Here is a 16,847-nt window from a genome sequence, read left to right as displayed (position 1 = left end):
TGAACATTTTTCCCATAAAGAGTTGATAGTGAGAAGAGAGATATGTGTCTGGCTAGTGTTCTGTCAACTTCACACAAGAGAGAGTCATTCGGAAAGAGGGACTTACAGTTGACAAAATGCCCCCACCAGACTGGCCTGTCAGCAATCCTGTGGGTATTTTCTTGATTAATGATTGGTGTGGGAGGGCCCAGGCTACTGTGGGTGAGGCCAGCCCTGGGCTAGTGGTCTTAGATGGTGTAAGAAAGCAGACTGAGGGAACCAGAAGAAGCAAACAAGCTGCACTCTTCCATGGCCTTTGCTTCGGTTTCTGCCTCCATTTCCTGCCTTGAGTTCCTTCCCCGACTTCCCTAGATGGATCACAAGCTCTAAGATAAAGTAAACCCTTTCCTCCCCAAGTTGCTTTTGGTCATAATATTTCATCACGACAAAGGAAATTTTTAACTAAGGCACTATATTTACCTTGATTTAAACATTATTTGAAGTGTTGTATTGAATCATCCCAATGTGCATAAATACATGTTAACGTATATGTTAATTTATGTATCAGTCAAAAACACAAGTTTCATATAAAATTTAAAAAACAGTATATGCCGGGTGTGGTGGCACATGCCTTTAGTCCCAGCACTTGGGAGGCACAGGCAGGTGGATCTTTGAATTCCAAGCAGCCTGGTATACAGAGCAAGTTCTAGGGTAGCCAGGGACACACAGGGCCACCCTATCTGGAAAAACCAAAAATTAAAAACTAAAAAAGACAGTATAGTTGTGAAAATGCAGAGAGAGAACTGAGAAGGGAAGTGCTGTACAGATTTCGGTCCCAGCAACAAAGCTTGCACAAAAAGGGCAGAGTTAACTAAGTGGCCCTAGGGACAAGCCTAGAGAGTTAGATCCCTGTTTCTTCCTAGTTCCTTTACCCTTTGCTTCACACCTACCAAATTTTTTCTTCTTTTCCTTCTTCACTCCTTTCTTTCAGGTGCTAGTTTGGAAGCAAGGGGAGGCGCATGGTGGAAAACAGATAGAATGCGATTACCCAGGGAGGCAGAAGGTGAAGAGGAGATGGCGGTTCCATGTTGAGATATTTACAGGGCAGTCAGGAGCAGGGAAGATCAGAGCAGACTTACTGCGTGTGCTCCCAGTGACTCTGGGAAGAGGATTACTATTTTTGTTAATTTGTGGAATAGTCCTTTACACTGTATGAATATATGAACCTGTGATTGGTTTAATAAAGAACTAGCTGGTCAATAACTGAACGGAATAAAGTTAGGCAGGAGAGCCAAACTGAGAATGACGACAGGAGGAAGGGTGGAGTCTGAGGAGTCGTCAGTCAGATGCAGAAGGGTTTGGACACACAAAATGGAATAGAGGTAAATGCCAAGTGGCAGAATGTAGACGAATAGAAATGGGTTAATTTAAACTGCAAGAGCTAGTTAGTCATGAGCCCGAGCCATCGGCCAAGCATACATAATTAGTATTAAGTCTGTTTGTCAGTTATTTGGGAAGAGGCTCGAAGAACAAAGCTGATCACGGTCTGCTGAAAAACTTCGCCTACATTAATTACTTAATTAACTTTAAATTTTCTGGCGCTGGTGATTAAATCCAGAATTTTAAATGTGCTAGGAAAGTGCTCTAACACTGAACCACACCCTGGCCTGAGTAATAGCATTTCAACACACAGTAGGGCTTTTGCAGTGTTAGAGATGGGCGTGACTCGGGGAGACTGTAGCATCCACAACACAGAACCCATTGCTTCCCTAACATGGGGCAGCCCATTCCAAACCTTTTTAAAAGTTTATGCTCTGTTTTGCTGAGGAAATATCTGTGCTTAAACTGTCTTTGTATCTTTCAAGTGATGTCTTCCCTTCCCTTGAAGATAAGAACAGCCCCTTCTTCTGTTTGCTGTTATTTGGCTGGGTACAATTTACTTAGCTTTGCTGGTGGCTTCTCTGCGTTGAGAAATGGAAATAATCACTCCTATCTCACATATTAAAAGTATCATCTGAGAGATATACACTTGAAGTGAGATGCTCTATAACCGTGGTTCTCAACCTGTAGGTCGCAACCCCTTGGGGTCGATGACCTTTTCACAGGGGTCACATATTAGATATCCTGCATATTATGTGTTTATATTATAATTCATAACTAGCAAAATTACAGTTACAGAGTTACAGTGAAATAGTCTTATAATTGGGGATCGCTACCACGTGAGGAACTGTATTAAAGGGTCACAGCATTAGGAAGTTCAAAACCACAGTCTGTAGCGCCTGCTCAGCACAACACTACAACAATCTAAGGCTTTCCTATTTCTTGCTGATGCTGCTTGCTGCTCTTATTATAGAGGGTTAACGCTGTGCATGTCTGGACCCGCTGAACGCGATGGTGTTGATAGGTTTCCTGCCCTAGGTGCTCTGCTGTGTCAGGGTTCACAAGGGACAACTTTTGGATTTTGTTATTGTCCTCAAGTCATTTGATGAAGCGTCACAAAGTCAGGGTACCTGCCCATGTTCTGCATGAACAGTTTACACAGACATCCTGATACTTGATGCAAACGCAAAATATCTTGATGATATCATTTGGTGCTTGAGTTGTGTGTGTTTTTGAAAGGTTTTATTAACACATTCCAAACAGCACCACCAAAATGGCTTTTTGTTGGTGAAATGGGCACTTGAAATTTTCTAATTTCTTCTTGGCTAACCCTTTCCTGAGAATACTTTATTCTCTGAAGGGTCCTGTGAGGCTGATTAAAAAAGTCTAGTTTAGGGTTTGGAGAGATGGCCCAGCATTCAAAATCATGTAGTACTCTTGTAGAGGAGCTGAGTTCAGTTGCTGGCACCAATTTCAGAAGGCTCACAACTGTCTGTCATTTCAGTTCTGGGGGATCTGACCCCTCTGACATCCGTGGGCACCAGCACAAACCTATACATGGACAGCATACATACATACCTAATTAAAAATTAAAATGTTAAAAGGGGCCAGTGAAAGAGCATGCTTTGTCCCTGAAACCAGATTCAAAGAAACATACTCTACCCTTGATCAGCTGATCACAAAACCCACTAATCCCTGCACTCAAAATCAACCAATCCCAGAGCACAGAATCCAGCCAGTCTCTGCACTTTTTCAAGCTGGTCTCTGATAAAATGTTATAAATCCGCTGGGCTGCCCTGTCACCTGGATACCCTGTCCCTTTAAGAGACAAGCCCTGCCCACTCCCAATCCCCCTGAGGCAAGCTGATCTCTACCTCCTTTCTTCCTCATTCTCTCTGTCTGTCCTTCTTCTGCCTCTCCCTTCCCCCTTCCTCTTTTCTCTTTCTCTGTCCTTTTATCTCTCTCTCTCTCTCCCTTTCTTTCTCCTCCATAGCCCCCTTACCATTACACCTTATACCCTCTCAAAATGCTCACTAAATAAACTCTATTCCCAAGCTCTTTCTGCCTGGTGTATCTGTCTGTCTCCTACCTTCTGTGGTCCTCCACACCAGCAGGGGAGCCTGCAGGGTCGTGCCACAATAAATCATAAATCATAACAATGGGGGTTGGAGAGATGGATGACTCAGCAGTTAAGAGCATTGGTTGCTCTTCCAGAAAACCTGGGTTCAATTCCCAGCACCTACATGGTGGCTCACAACTGTCTGCAACTCCATTTCTAGGACATCCAACACCTCACACAGACATACACGCAGGTAAAACACTTTTGCACATAAAATAAAAATAAATGAATTACTTTTCTTTCTTTTTCTTTTTTTTTCCCCCCAAGACAGGGTTTCTCTGTAGCTTTGGAGCCAGTCCTGCAACTAGCTCTTGTAGACCAGGCTGGCCTCGAACTCACAGAGATCCACCTGCCTCTGCCTCCCGAGTGCTGGGATTAAAGACATGAGCTACCACCGCCTGGCATGCATTACTTTTAAAAAAGCATATGTTGATGATATTTGATAATTTCTAGCCTGGTTATTTCTAACAAACTACACTTTAGTGATGGGAGGCAAGTGAGAAAATGTTGAACAGGTCTTTTTCCTCTTTTCTAGAAAACTATTTGTTCAAAAATTGCTCACAGAACACAAATTAACGTATGAATATTGAAGTTTTGTTTTTGATAAACCAAGTTATCAGGAGTAGTAAATTGCTGTGCCCCTGGGCATAGCATAGATCTTTATATTTACTCCTCTATCTTTCTAATTTAATATTAATCATTCTCTTATTTTAATGATTGCCAATTTGGAATAGTTGGGAGAAGGACTTGTCCCTTCATTATTGGGAAAAGTTACTAGGTGCCTTTATTACATCAAGCACTACCCATACTGCAGCTGGTAAAGCGCTGGCTTTATACCACACAGTGTGTCTGCAACAAAACAGAGTTTTGGGATATGAACAATGATTATAAAATTCAGAAGTCAAACACATTCCTAAAGAATTCAGAGTACTCATATGTTTGGGTTAGTGGCTACTCACTTCAGACTGCCTGCGTCTGTCTTGGGTCAGTCCCAAGAATCATGAGGACAGGAGTTACTTTGGAGATTTCATTCATTCTTTTTTTTAAATCGGCATGGGAACAATGGGTTCCGTTACATTTTCATACATGTATGTCATTATCCTTGGTCCTTGTTTATCCCCCTTTCCCAGTGTCCCGACCTTGTGAGATTTTTTATTCTTTCAGCAGTTGGTACTTAATATCAAAGTACCTACAGCTATCAAACTAGTGGACAATGAGCTAAGAATGAAACATACCTTCTCCTTTGGAATTTGTTGATTTACTTGCGTGCTAATATATACTATTTCAAGGATCACACACCATCAGATACACAAAAGAAAATCCTGCTATTGGGTTTAAAATTCCCTTTTCTTTTTTATTTTATTTTATCTTATTTGTCTTTTTCTGGGTAAGCTCACCTCTTTGTAACTCAAGAGAAGTGTCAATCACCTGGATACTCAGCCCAATGCTGTGAAAGACAGTACGTCCGAAAGTCAAGACACTTACAAGGCATCTTTACCAATTCACACAGGGTCTCCTCCAGGGAATTTGCCGCCACACATCTCTTTTAAAGAGTGCCTGAGTCTTGCCCTTTTAAAGAGCCCTTCACGAGGCTGATGTCCCTTGCGGTTTCTTCTCTGAAGCCCCCATGCTGAGTTCTTGTGTTTTCTCTCCCCAGAGGTCACATCCTGCACAGCGTCCCCACTGTGCTGGGTCAGCCAACACATAGGATGACCATTATTTGCCTAAACCTAGAGAAAATAAGAGCATTATTTGATGTCACCTCTAGGTTTCCCTTACAAGCCACGCTGGTATTAGACGTACGGGGGTCATTATTTGTTTTGACTCCTTGGGCGTGTCTAGGCGGTGAGGATGGAGCCTCTGCTTTTCAATTTGGTCAGGCCACTATTGAATAGTGAACATGACCAGAGAATGGCTGAATCAACCCTCTGATTTCTGCCAGTAGTCCCACTGAGACAGTTTCAATCCATGTACAAGATCAAGGACCCATTAGCCTCCCCACCCCCACCTTTTCTTTCTTTCTTTCTTTCTTTCTTTCTTTCTTTCTTTCTTTCTTTCTTTCTTTTTTCTTTTTTCTTTTTTTTGTATGTGTACAGGTTTTCATGGAAGTTCAGACACACTGGGGCCTCTTTTAAAAATTAAATTAAATTAACCAAAAGGCCAAGAAAAAAGAGCTTGCATTTTTCTCTCGAGTTCTCTGGAGGCTTTTTATCTGTTTAAACTAACCAGGGGTTTCTCACATATTGACATAAGCATTCATTTGCTAATTCGTTGGACATTAAACTGCATGGAGCCTTCCACCCCCACCCCCCCAGAGGCTTGAATGAATCTGAAACGTGTGGGTCCTTAGTGTTGCTCAAGTCCTGCGTCATCCCCGGAACACATATGGCTTCCCTTCTCTCTCGCCTTAAATTAAAGTCAGTTCTGATCGTCTTAAGGGAAGAATGAGTTAAATGGACCAATATTCTAGGCCTGGACATAAAAACCCGGCCTTTTCAGCAGCCCCCCGAGCACCTGCAGCAGCAAAGTCATTTGCACATACATACATAAATAAATTAACAATGAATAAATAATTTAATCCCAGCCGCACAATGCCACCTTGCAGATTGGATCCTCGGCAGGCAGTACCCAGTGAGTTGGTCCCTTTCTAATTCTTTTTGATAAAGTCTTCAGATACTTGCTGACTGTCGGCTCATTTTCTTATTGTTTTCACCTGATTAGTTCTGTGTGCCCTAAGGTCATCCTAAAATCCACATCCCTCATGAAGACTTGGAAAGCCCGGCTCCCTTTTTATTTTAGCACCCCCAAGAATGGATAGAAAGGACTTGCGTTGCTCCATACAATGGCAAGAAGGGTTTTCAGTCACCAGACTCCTGGGGCGGCCTTTGGTTTAACCAAGCGCAAAAATAGCTCATTAAGGGGAGCCCTGTTTTTGTAGCCTCTTGATCCAGTGCGCTTGGGTGTGCCTGCAGCACACGTCTCTTGGGCTATCTTTCCTTTAACCCTGCTCAGCAGCCTTATGGGGAGAGCACCAGGCCCTGGCACCTGGCCACCCACTGGAGTGCGGCTATTCCATGGTCTCCAAGGAAGAAGATACTGGTTTCTGCGGGGAGGAAGGCTGATTTCTATTTTAGTTTAGAAAACTGTCTAGGCAGCTTTGCTTTCTTGCTTTTTTTTTTTTTCCCATCAAGCACGTCCAGCTCAGGCAATGGGCCCATGGGCAGGAATCTTAATTCTCAAGTCTCTGTGATCCCTATATCTAGATTGGGCCCTTATTTTATAGCCAACCTGCCCCCCACCTGTGTAAATATTCTCACTCGTTGAGCACTGTCCATCCCTAACCAAATGTCAGTAGTTTGAGTAAAAAAAAAAAAAAAAAAAAAAAAAAAAAAAAAAAAAAAAAAAAACCAAGTGAGTGAGACCTTGAGTTGGTTGAATAAAATAGTCCAAATTAATGGGAACTAAATCCTTCAGTTCTGTTTTATTACAAACTCATGGTTATTTAAAGCAGTTGTTCAGCATTCTCCGATGGTTCTTTTTTGTTATATTCTTACTCATGTTGGTGGGGAGGCAAGAGTGTGGGAGCATGGTATGCTATAGCATGTACGGAGATCAAAAGTTCTCTCCTTCCACCATGTAGGGTCCAGGGATCTAACTTTGGCAGTGGGGCTTGGTGGAGCCCCTGCACCTGCTGAGCTGTGTCCCCAGCCAAAGCATTCGTGGCTCTGACTGCCAAGTACTTGGTTATGAGGTGACTGCTGCTGCAGGTGTCTGTTACCTGACTTCTCACAGGGATGGACTGTAACCGAGAATCACCAGCTAAATAAGCTCCTGCTCCCTAAGTTACTTTAATTGGAGTCTTTTATCTTGGTAATAGAAAATGGAACTAAAACATGTAAATGATAGGTATATGGTAGATAAATTATACATGATAAATGATATATAAATGATAGATGATAGATGGATGGATAGATAGAGGATGGATGGATAGATAGATAGATAGATAGATAGATAGATAGATAGATAGACAGACAGACAAAGATAGATGATTGCTGGATGAATCACTAGAACATAGGCTATAGGTTATGGGTATGACATCACATTTTTAAAAAATCACATTTTTCCATCTATGTCCTAGGACTAGTGTAACCATGGTCTTGAAATGGTTAAAATTCCCACAGGACCTCAACACGAGGGTAGAAACAACTCAAAGGGCCTTGGTACCATGTCTACAAAAACAAGATGGCCACTCCTGAGGAACAGCACCTGAGAGTGACCTCTACATGCACACATGTGCAACCCCACACATCTGTACACACTTATCCACATGCACATGACTATACGTACTCATCTACACATAAATGCCTGTACACACTCATCCACACATACGCCTGTACACACTCATCTATACACACATATTTGTATATGCTCATCTACATACATGACTTAGACACTCATCGATACACACATCACCCACATATCTACATGCCTGTATTCACTCATTTATATACACACCTGTACACACTCATCTATACACATGCCTGACACATGCCTGGACTCACTCATCTATGAACACACACCTGTACACACTCATCTACACACATGCCCTGCATACTCATCTATACACACATGCCTGTACACATTCATCTATGTACACACACATGTACACACTCACCTCTGTACATACACCTGTACACATTCATCTATGTACACACACCTGTACACACTCATCTACACATACACACACATGGAATAGCTTCCTCATCTGCTCTGATTCTCTTCAATCTCCACAAACTCATCCGGAGACTCGAGGGTCCTACCTAACTTACAGGAGCTCGTCTTTAGCAGTCAGGGTTGGGTTCCGTGCTTCTTTATTTGCTGTGTGTGTCCCTGTCTTCATCCCTCAGAATTTCCTGGAAAAGTGAACTGAAGGTGTAGGGTATTCTCATTTCTCATGCTGTTTCTTAGCTGTACCCTAAACACCTGAAAATCTGTCAGTCAATATCCAGTTAGATTTAATTTACTTTTCATTTTAATTACTCTTTAAAGAATAGTTTTTAGAGGCTGTGGAGAAACTCAGCAACTAGGAGAATGTCCTGCTCTTGCAGAGGAACTGAGTTTGACTCCAGGACCCAAACTGCATGGATCACACAGTCTATAAACCCCGATCCAGGGAAACTGATCAACTCTATGCTCTGTGGGCACCCTGCACTCATGTGCACAATAGTCACATAATTAAAAACAAAACTAAATATTGCAAATAATATTTATTCTTTTACCATCTCATACATGTATACAATCTATCTTGATCATACCCATGTCCCAACCCTAACCTCCCATTCTTCACCCCCTAGAACCTTAACTTATTTTTTATTAATTTTTTCATACAATACCTTTTCATATTTGACCTTTTGATCATATTCTTTCCCCTCCCCTAACTCCTTCCCACCCCCTACCCATCCAACTTCATGTTCTTCCTCTCTCTCCCTCAAAAACAAAATGTAAAATGTAAAAATCAAAACAAATAAAAAACCCACAATAATTAAAAAAAACCAAAGCCACCAACAAAAGAACACACACAAAAATAACATGTATTATGTTTTGTGTTGGCCAGCTACCTCTGGGCATGGGGCCTGTGCTGGAGTGTGGTTGATATACCCAGTATCACAATCTATTGGAGAAAATTGATTTTCCCAGAAGTTATTAACTGCAAATGGCTTTTGGGTTGGGTGTGACACTTTGTGTCTGTTTTCACGCTGGAATTTTGTCTGGGTTTGGACCTATGCAGGCCTTATGCATGCTGTCACGGCTCTGTGAGTTAATATATGCTTCAGCTCTTTTGTGTCTGGAAGATGCTGTTTCCTTGAAGTCATCCATTTCCTCTTTCACATTGATCCCTGAGTCTTGAGGGAAGGGTTTAATAAAAACATCACATTTAGGGCTTAGTTAGCCAAAGTCTTTTACTTTCTTCATACTTTCTTCACAATGTCCAGTTGTGAATATTTGTTTTAATTTCCATCTACTTAAAGGGGAAACTTCTCTGATGAAGGCTGAATGATGTATTGAACTATGTGTATAGCAATATGTCATCAGGGGCCATTTTATTCCTATGTTCATAATAATGGACTTTCCCCTAGGCTTATGACCTTTCTAGTTTCAGGTTCTTGGCCACTTACATTGTATCAGGTAACAGGTTCCATCTTAAGTGGGTCTTATATTCAATGTTTAAAAGTGGTTGGTTATTCCCACAACATTTGTACCACTACTGCACTGGCGTGTCTTGCAGGAAGATTGCTGCTGTATGCATCAGGGTTTGTAGCTGGGTGATGTTGATCACTACCTTTCTCCTCTGGTAGAATGCCTCACAGCACCATGAACACTAGTCAGCATGGGAGAAGCTTCTGGCTGGGCACCAACTCCATTTCTTCATGTTCAATAACACAAGCAAGTGGTGTCTTCAACATAAGGATCTTACTGTCAGGTAATGGAGGATAAGCAACCCCTTTAGCAATGGCTTGTGATGTTTGGGAGTTTCCATGAGGTGCTTTGAGCCAATGACTAGACAAGATATAACTCATTTCTGGCACTGGAGGCTTACTTGGTGACAGAAGATGTTTAGTTGGTTTACTAGGTGACTTTACTTGAATTCTTTGTATGTATATATGTATGTATATATGTATGTTTTAAGAAGCTTCTACAGCAGTAGGTTTCCATATGGATTTTCAAAAGGTCTTTAGTATTTTAACTTTTTAACTCAACAGAAAGAAATATCTCATCTGCTTTGAAAGTAAATGATAAGGGTCCTTGTCCTTGGGAGGTGGAGTGCAAGACAAGGCCCTCATCCATCCCTTCTTGGTTGTCAACTTGACTACATCTAGAATGAACTACAATTCAGGGGGGCACACCTGAGAGAGATCTTTTGCTTGGTTTGAAGCACTTCTAGTCTGAACCTTTGAGGCAGGGAGACACACATCTTTGATCTGGTCTTGAAGACACACCTTAAATCTGGGCCATACCTTCTGCTGGAAGCCTCCATAAGGACATGGAAGAAGGATGCTTTTACTCTTTGCCTTGCTAACATATCCCTCTTTCACTGGCATTAGAGTCTTCTTTGGAATTCTGATATTTACAGAAGACCCACTGAGACACCCAGCTTTGTGGTACTGAACAACCACTGCATTCTTGGGCTTTCTGCTCACAGTCAGTCACTGTTGGATTAGTTGGACTGCCGCATGTATATATAGAGAGATTCATTCTGTAAGTTCAGTTACTCTAGACAACCCTGAGTAATAGATACTTTCCAAAGAGGATGAATGAGAAAATATCTGAGCTTACAGGCAACAGTGTTATCTGTATTTTGGAGCCCGTGGTGACAAGGGAACAGTGTGCATAGTTACACTATGCTGTAGTTTGGAAACTGGATGCCCAAAGGTCTCTATTCTGAGACTGGGCACTATTGGGGTGTGTGTGTGAAACCTTCAGGAGGCAAGATCTAGTGAGAGAAAATTAGGTGATGGAAGGCATGCCCTGGGGGATAACAGAATTCTAGCCCCTCTTCCCATCTCTGTTTACCTCCCAACCCCCAAGACATGAGCACCTTACTCTGCCCTGAGTTCCTACCATGATGGGCTTCTCACCATGGGCTCAAAAAACATGGAGGCTAACCAACCATGGGCTAAAATCCCATAAGTCTAAACTAAGACAAACCTTTTCTCCTTTCTAAACTGATTGATTATCTCAGCTATTTGTCACTGTAATGGGAAGGTGAGAAACACAGACCAGTGTGGAGGCCCAAAAAATGTGAGCCTGTTTCTACCTTGTCTGAAGGTTAGAGAGTTAGAACTTCTCTTCCTTCAAGGTTATTGTCTGCTCCTACCTCAAACAAAGGTCCCACCTAGATTTAGAACAGAGAGTTCTGTTCTCTCAAGGTTATTGTCAGCAGGTGTGGCTAATATCCAGACCTTGTATTTCAAGAATAGAGAGGTAGATGCATTTCTACCCCAAACAAAAGTCTAAGCATCCAGCTAAGTTCCTGCCCCTTTAAGGAGATGACAATGGATTCCACCCAGGGAATGGTTTGCCTACAGAATGTTTTGGTCGAGGGTGTGAGCATTACTTGTCTTGTTCTAGCAATAGAATGATTAACTAAGAATGTAGGCCGCAACTTTCAACTGGAAGGTTCATTTCCCTGTATCAAATTAATGCAGCTTTTTATCTTACTCCTACCTTTTAGGGTCGGGGTATTTTAGGCAACTGGAAATTAAATGTGTGTGATTTCAGTATTCACTGGAACTCCCTCCCGGGACTATCCTGTTTCTATTTTATTATTTTCACTTGTATCTACGTACCCTTTACTCATTTTTTCTAATTCCCATTCCCCTACCCTGGTAAGTGGTATTTTGTCAAAGCAGGTCTCTAACAGGCCAAAATCCTGCCTGACCAGGGAACGGTCACACTGCATAGACTTCTTCCTTGTGCCAGGAGTTGTCAACAATGAAAGCAGTTGTGCCTGTTGCTCCACTGACGGCAGCTTGGTTGGCGGTTGATGCAGCCAATGGTAAAGAGTTTCTTCCATGGCTGGGAAATGGTGGTACTCTCCTTTAATCCCAGCACTCAGGAGACAGTTGGATCTCTGTGAGTTCGAGACCAGCCTGGTCTACAGAGTGAGTTCCAGGACAGGCTTCAAAGCTACACAGAGAAACCCTGTCTCGGAGGAAGAGAAAAGGTTCCTCCCACGAAAGAGCCAAATAGGGGCCACTTTTATCAAAGATAATATTATTTCTTTATGGCAGTAGGAGATTACTCTTGAGTCATAAGTGTCAAATATTTATGGTAAGTGGTGTTTTTTTAAAGCATGTGCACATATGACCTGTTTTTTATTATCTTCTGATTATTCTGCTTGTCTGTCGCCAAGGAATATTCGAATTCTGTCAGCTCTCCCATCAGTACCACAGTTTCTTTAAAAGATCTAGCCCAGTTAGCATAATATATTTAGTTCTAAATTTGGGTAGCAGCAATAAACATGGTGGTGAACGCTCTCAATCCTAATGCTTGGCAGGTAGAGGCCGAGGACCATGTGTCTGGGGCCATTTCCCCTCATAGCGAGATCATGTCTCCAACATAAAGAGATAACACACAAATGTAAAGTAAGCATCAGCTTAGATGTTTTAGACTAATCCATTGTTTGTGTTTCATGTGGTCTAATAGAGCTTCCAGGGTGGACAGCTGTCCTGGCAGAGTCCCAGGGTATTAAATTTAGAAGATACCTAAGAGTCATCCAACTTAAGTCCCTTGTTTTACTGAAGAAGAAAAAAATCAAGTCCTAGAGAGCTGGAACGACACGCAGTCCTAACCTCATTTTAATACTTAGTTGAATAAATAACTTAGAACGGCAGTTCTCAACCTGTGGGTCCTGACCCCTTTGGGGTCCTACAACCCTTTCTTAGGTGTTACATCTAAGATGTCCTGCTTATCAGATATTTACGTTACAATTTATAACTAGCAAAATTACAGTTATGAAGTAGCAAAAAATAGTTTTATGGTTGGGGGTGATCACAACATGAGAAACTGTATTAAAGGGTCTCAGCATTAGGAAGGGCTGAGAGCCACTGCTCTAGAGGAACTCTCTCTCTCTCTCTCTCTCTCTCTCTCTCTCACTCTCTCTCTCTCTCTCTGATTTTCTGCTTAGTACTTTGATAAAAGCTTCACCCTGCAGCAATGCTGTTCTACCATGCTGTTCCACGATCCCTCTAGAACGATCTCATCGGTTCAAACAATTTGGAGTTCCCAGGCAAATCTAGTACCTTATGAAACCTGAACAAACATTCATATCTACTTCGGAGACACCTCATGTTATAACCGAGGTGCTTAGGGAATAAGTAAACGCTCCTTTTGTTCCTTCCTAAAATAACCTAATGGAATTTTTAAAATTCGTCTTTCAAATGCTGGCAGTAGAAGAAGAATTTGAAGGTTTCCAGAAGATGAACTTGATACCTTGCACGGAGAGATAACTGCTTTTAAAGAGGCAAGAGACCTCAATTTGTTTAAAGTCTTCTTATAAGATCATGCTGACTGACTTTTCTTTGAGTTTCATGACCTGTCTAAATGTATTCTTTAATAAAAGAATAAATCATGACCTCGTTTGAGAGATGTAGTGATATTTTGTCTGTAATCTAACAAGTAAAGCTTGCCTCAAGGTCAAAATGCAGAGCTAAGCCACTTATTAGTCATAGAAACCAGGCAGTGGAGGCGCACACCTTTAATCCTAGGACTTGGGAGACAGAGGCAGAGGGTTCTCTGTGAATTCAAGGCCACCCTGGGCTACACAAGGTCGAATCCGTCTGAAAGAGAAACAGAGCTCACACAAAGATGATCCCCGCAGTTGGGATCACAGGCCTTTAAACCCAGCACTAGGGAGGTGGAGACAAGAGTGATAGGGCTGGGCAGAGAGAGGAATATAAGGCAGGAGGAAACAGATCAGATGAGACGGAGGATTCAGTCTGAGGATGCAGTCTGAGGTTTTGTAGAAAGAGCATTCAATCTGAGGATTCATAGAGAAAGGATCGCCCCTTTGGTCTGAGAATTGGCAGAGGTCAGAACTCTCTAATGGCTGATGGCTTTGCTTCTCTGATCTGTCAGCTTTGGCCCCTGATAGCTGACTATGGGTTTTTATTATTCAGAACAAGTAGAATTCATGCTACAGAGAGAACAAATAAAAAATCTTTTTTAAAAATCAAATGCCACAATTGATATTCATACACAATTGATGTATGAGTTCATTTGACAGCATTTTTTTGAAACCCCGACTTTGCTTAGCGACAATTCACTCATCTGTAAAGCGACTGGACATAGAAAACCCAAAGGTGTAAATCGGAGCTATTTCTTTGTGCTCATATGTCTGTTCTCATTCTGTTCAGCATGCCAATTTATGGTGTCGCAGCGCAATGACATCACGCAGTCTAACCAGAGGTGCCATGTCCACTCTGAACTAACAAGTGGAGAAGAGGTCCGTGGCCTAGAGGAAACACTGACCCCCAAACCAAGACAAGACCCTGATCTTCCTGGAATTCATAGACATTTTGTCCACTCTCCCCAATGTGCCCCCTTTCCAGATGCTACATCAGCTCTCTGGGAGAGGTGACAGCTGCTTCAAGAGATGGGCTCTAGGCCTCTCAGCTGGAATTCGGGGATTTTTGTGGGCAGCACAGGCGCACAAGACCCACCAAGCCCGGAGCACTCTGCGACACCCCCCTAGAGTGATCAGGGCTCCGGAGATCAGTCTTTAGGCCTCTGAAGGAAGGTGTTGATGACTAGACCTAGTTCCTGGGTCACTTGTGATCTCTCTTTGTCTCTGTTACAGCACCCATCCCTACAAGGAGGGACTTCTCATGTCTCATTGTACTTCCTAAACTGACTGTCGCGCCTGGCTCCTCTCACTCTCGCCGTGAATGCGGGTTGCATTTTGTGTGTTCTTTCTTCTGTGGCTTGCAGTTTAGCTTTCTTATATACTAACATATGTTTACATGCTCTCCCCGCCCCCAAAGACTTTCGCTTGTTGTTTTCAAACACGTTTACAAAGTGTAGGTGTTTGAATGGGACCTGGGACCAAAGGGTAAATTATGTGTGGGAGGTGAGACAGGCTTAAAAAATAAATAGAGCAACATCTCCTCCTCTTATCAAACTTTTCTTAATTTGCTTTTCCCACTTCCCTTTGGTTTTCCCTGTTAATTTTTTATACTTCATGCAATGTTCTGAAGTGGCGTGGGGGTGGGCGTGGGGGATGGGCATAGAAATGGTGACTGATAGTAACAGCGACTCAAAACCTCCCGAGCGCCCCCTGCTGCTTCTCGGCTGACTACACAGGTCCCTGCGATTGGCCTTCGCAGCAGCATATATTCCAAAGGGTGCCCCAGAACCCCGGTGGGTTTGCTTGTTCCAAAGGGCAGATTCTTTCACTGCTGAAGGTTTTTAGACTCAGACGGGAGCGGAGAAGTCTCAGCATTTTATCCGAGCTATTGCTTAAATAAATTTCTGGTAAAGAATGAAACCACACAATTTCACTGGATCTGAAGTGGAATGACTACCATATCTATCTATTCATCCATCCATCCATCCATCCATCCATCCATCCATCCATCCATCCATCCATCTATCTATCTATCTATCTATCTATCTATCTATCTATCTATCTATCTATCTGTATCTAGGAAAGGGTAATACATATATTCAAACATGCCACGAATACCAAGAATTTATGTTATGTTTGTTTTATTTTTTTCAAACATCTTAAAACTACATGTGGATTAATTTAAATGCATGTTCCTTAATTTAGTGTGAATGTTCAGGGAAGTGACTAAATGTCACATAAAAAAATCATCTTTACCAAGCTGCATTTTTTAAGCCATTAGAAGACATGCATTAATCAGATCATAGATGTGTGTACTGAAGTACTTATCCCTCACCAGCCCCGATGACCATCCTGGGGATACAACGGCGGTCAAAGCAGAGGTTTGGGGCAACAAGATGGTTCAACGGTTGAAAGAAGCTTACCACAAAGCCTGTCTGATAGGCAAGTTCAACCCCTGGGACCCACATGGTGGAAAGAGAAGCACTCTCTCGAGCTGTCCTCTTAACACATAAAACACAAAACCAAACAATAATAAGTAAAATAAACTACATAAAAAACACAGATTTCTCCCTTTGTGTGTCTTACAAGCTATTAAGGAAGACATTTATGGAATAAAGTCTATATATATAGACTATATATATATAATTAGGAAGTATTCTTGAATACGATACCAAAATTTCAAATAATGAAATAAAAAGGCAAAATGAATTTGCATCAAAATTAAAACTTTTATGTATCAAATGGCACTAGCAATAGGGTGAATATGAGTGATAGAAAAGAGAAATATTTGCAAGTCATGTATCTGACTGAGAATTAATATTTGGAGTACTAATAGACCTTTCTCCAATGATACACAAATGATGGCTAAGGACATGCCATTCATTGAACACCGAGTATGAGGGACATGCAAGCCCAAACAGCATGAAGTGTGACTCCACACATTAGAATCAATTTTTTAAAATAACAACAAAAGCATAACTGTTGGTGAGGATAGAAAGAAAATGGAACCCTGTCAGTTGCTGGTGAGAATATATACACTGCAGCGCCTATGGAAAAATGGAATGATGAATCCTCAAAACAGAATTACAGTATGATCCAGCAACTTCACTTGAGAATACACACTCAAAATCCATGAGAGCAGGGACTGGAAGAGAACACAACCATGTTCACAGCAGGATTACTAACATAAACAGAAGGCATTTCACTCATTCTCACACTCAGTAGATGACTAAACACACACAA

The sequence above is a fragment of the Myodes glareolus genome, chromosome 23 (genome assembly GCF_982192425.1).
Source record: "Myodes glareolus chromosome 23, mMyoGla1.1, whole genome shotgun sequence".
Lineage (NCBI taxonomy): Eukaryota > Metazoa > Chordata > Mammalia > Rodentia > Cricetidae > Myodes > Myodes glareolus.
This window is presented reverse-complemented; position numbering follows the sequence as displayed.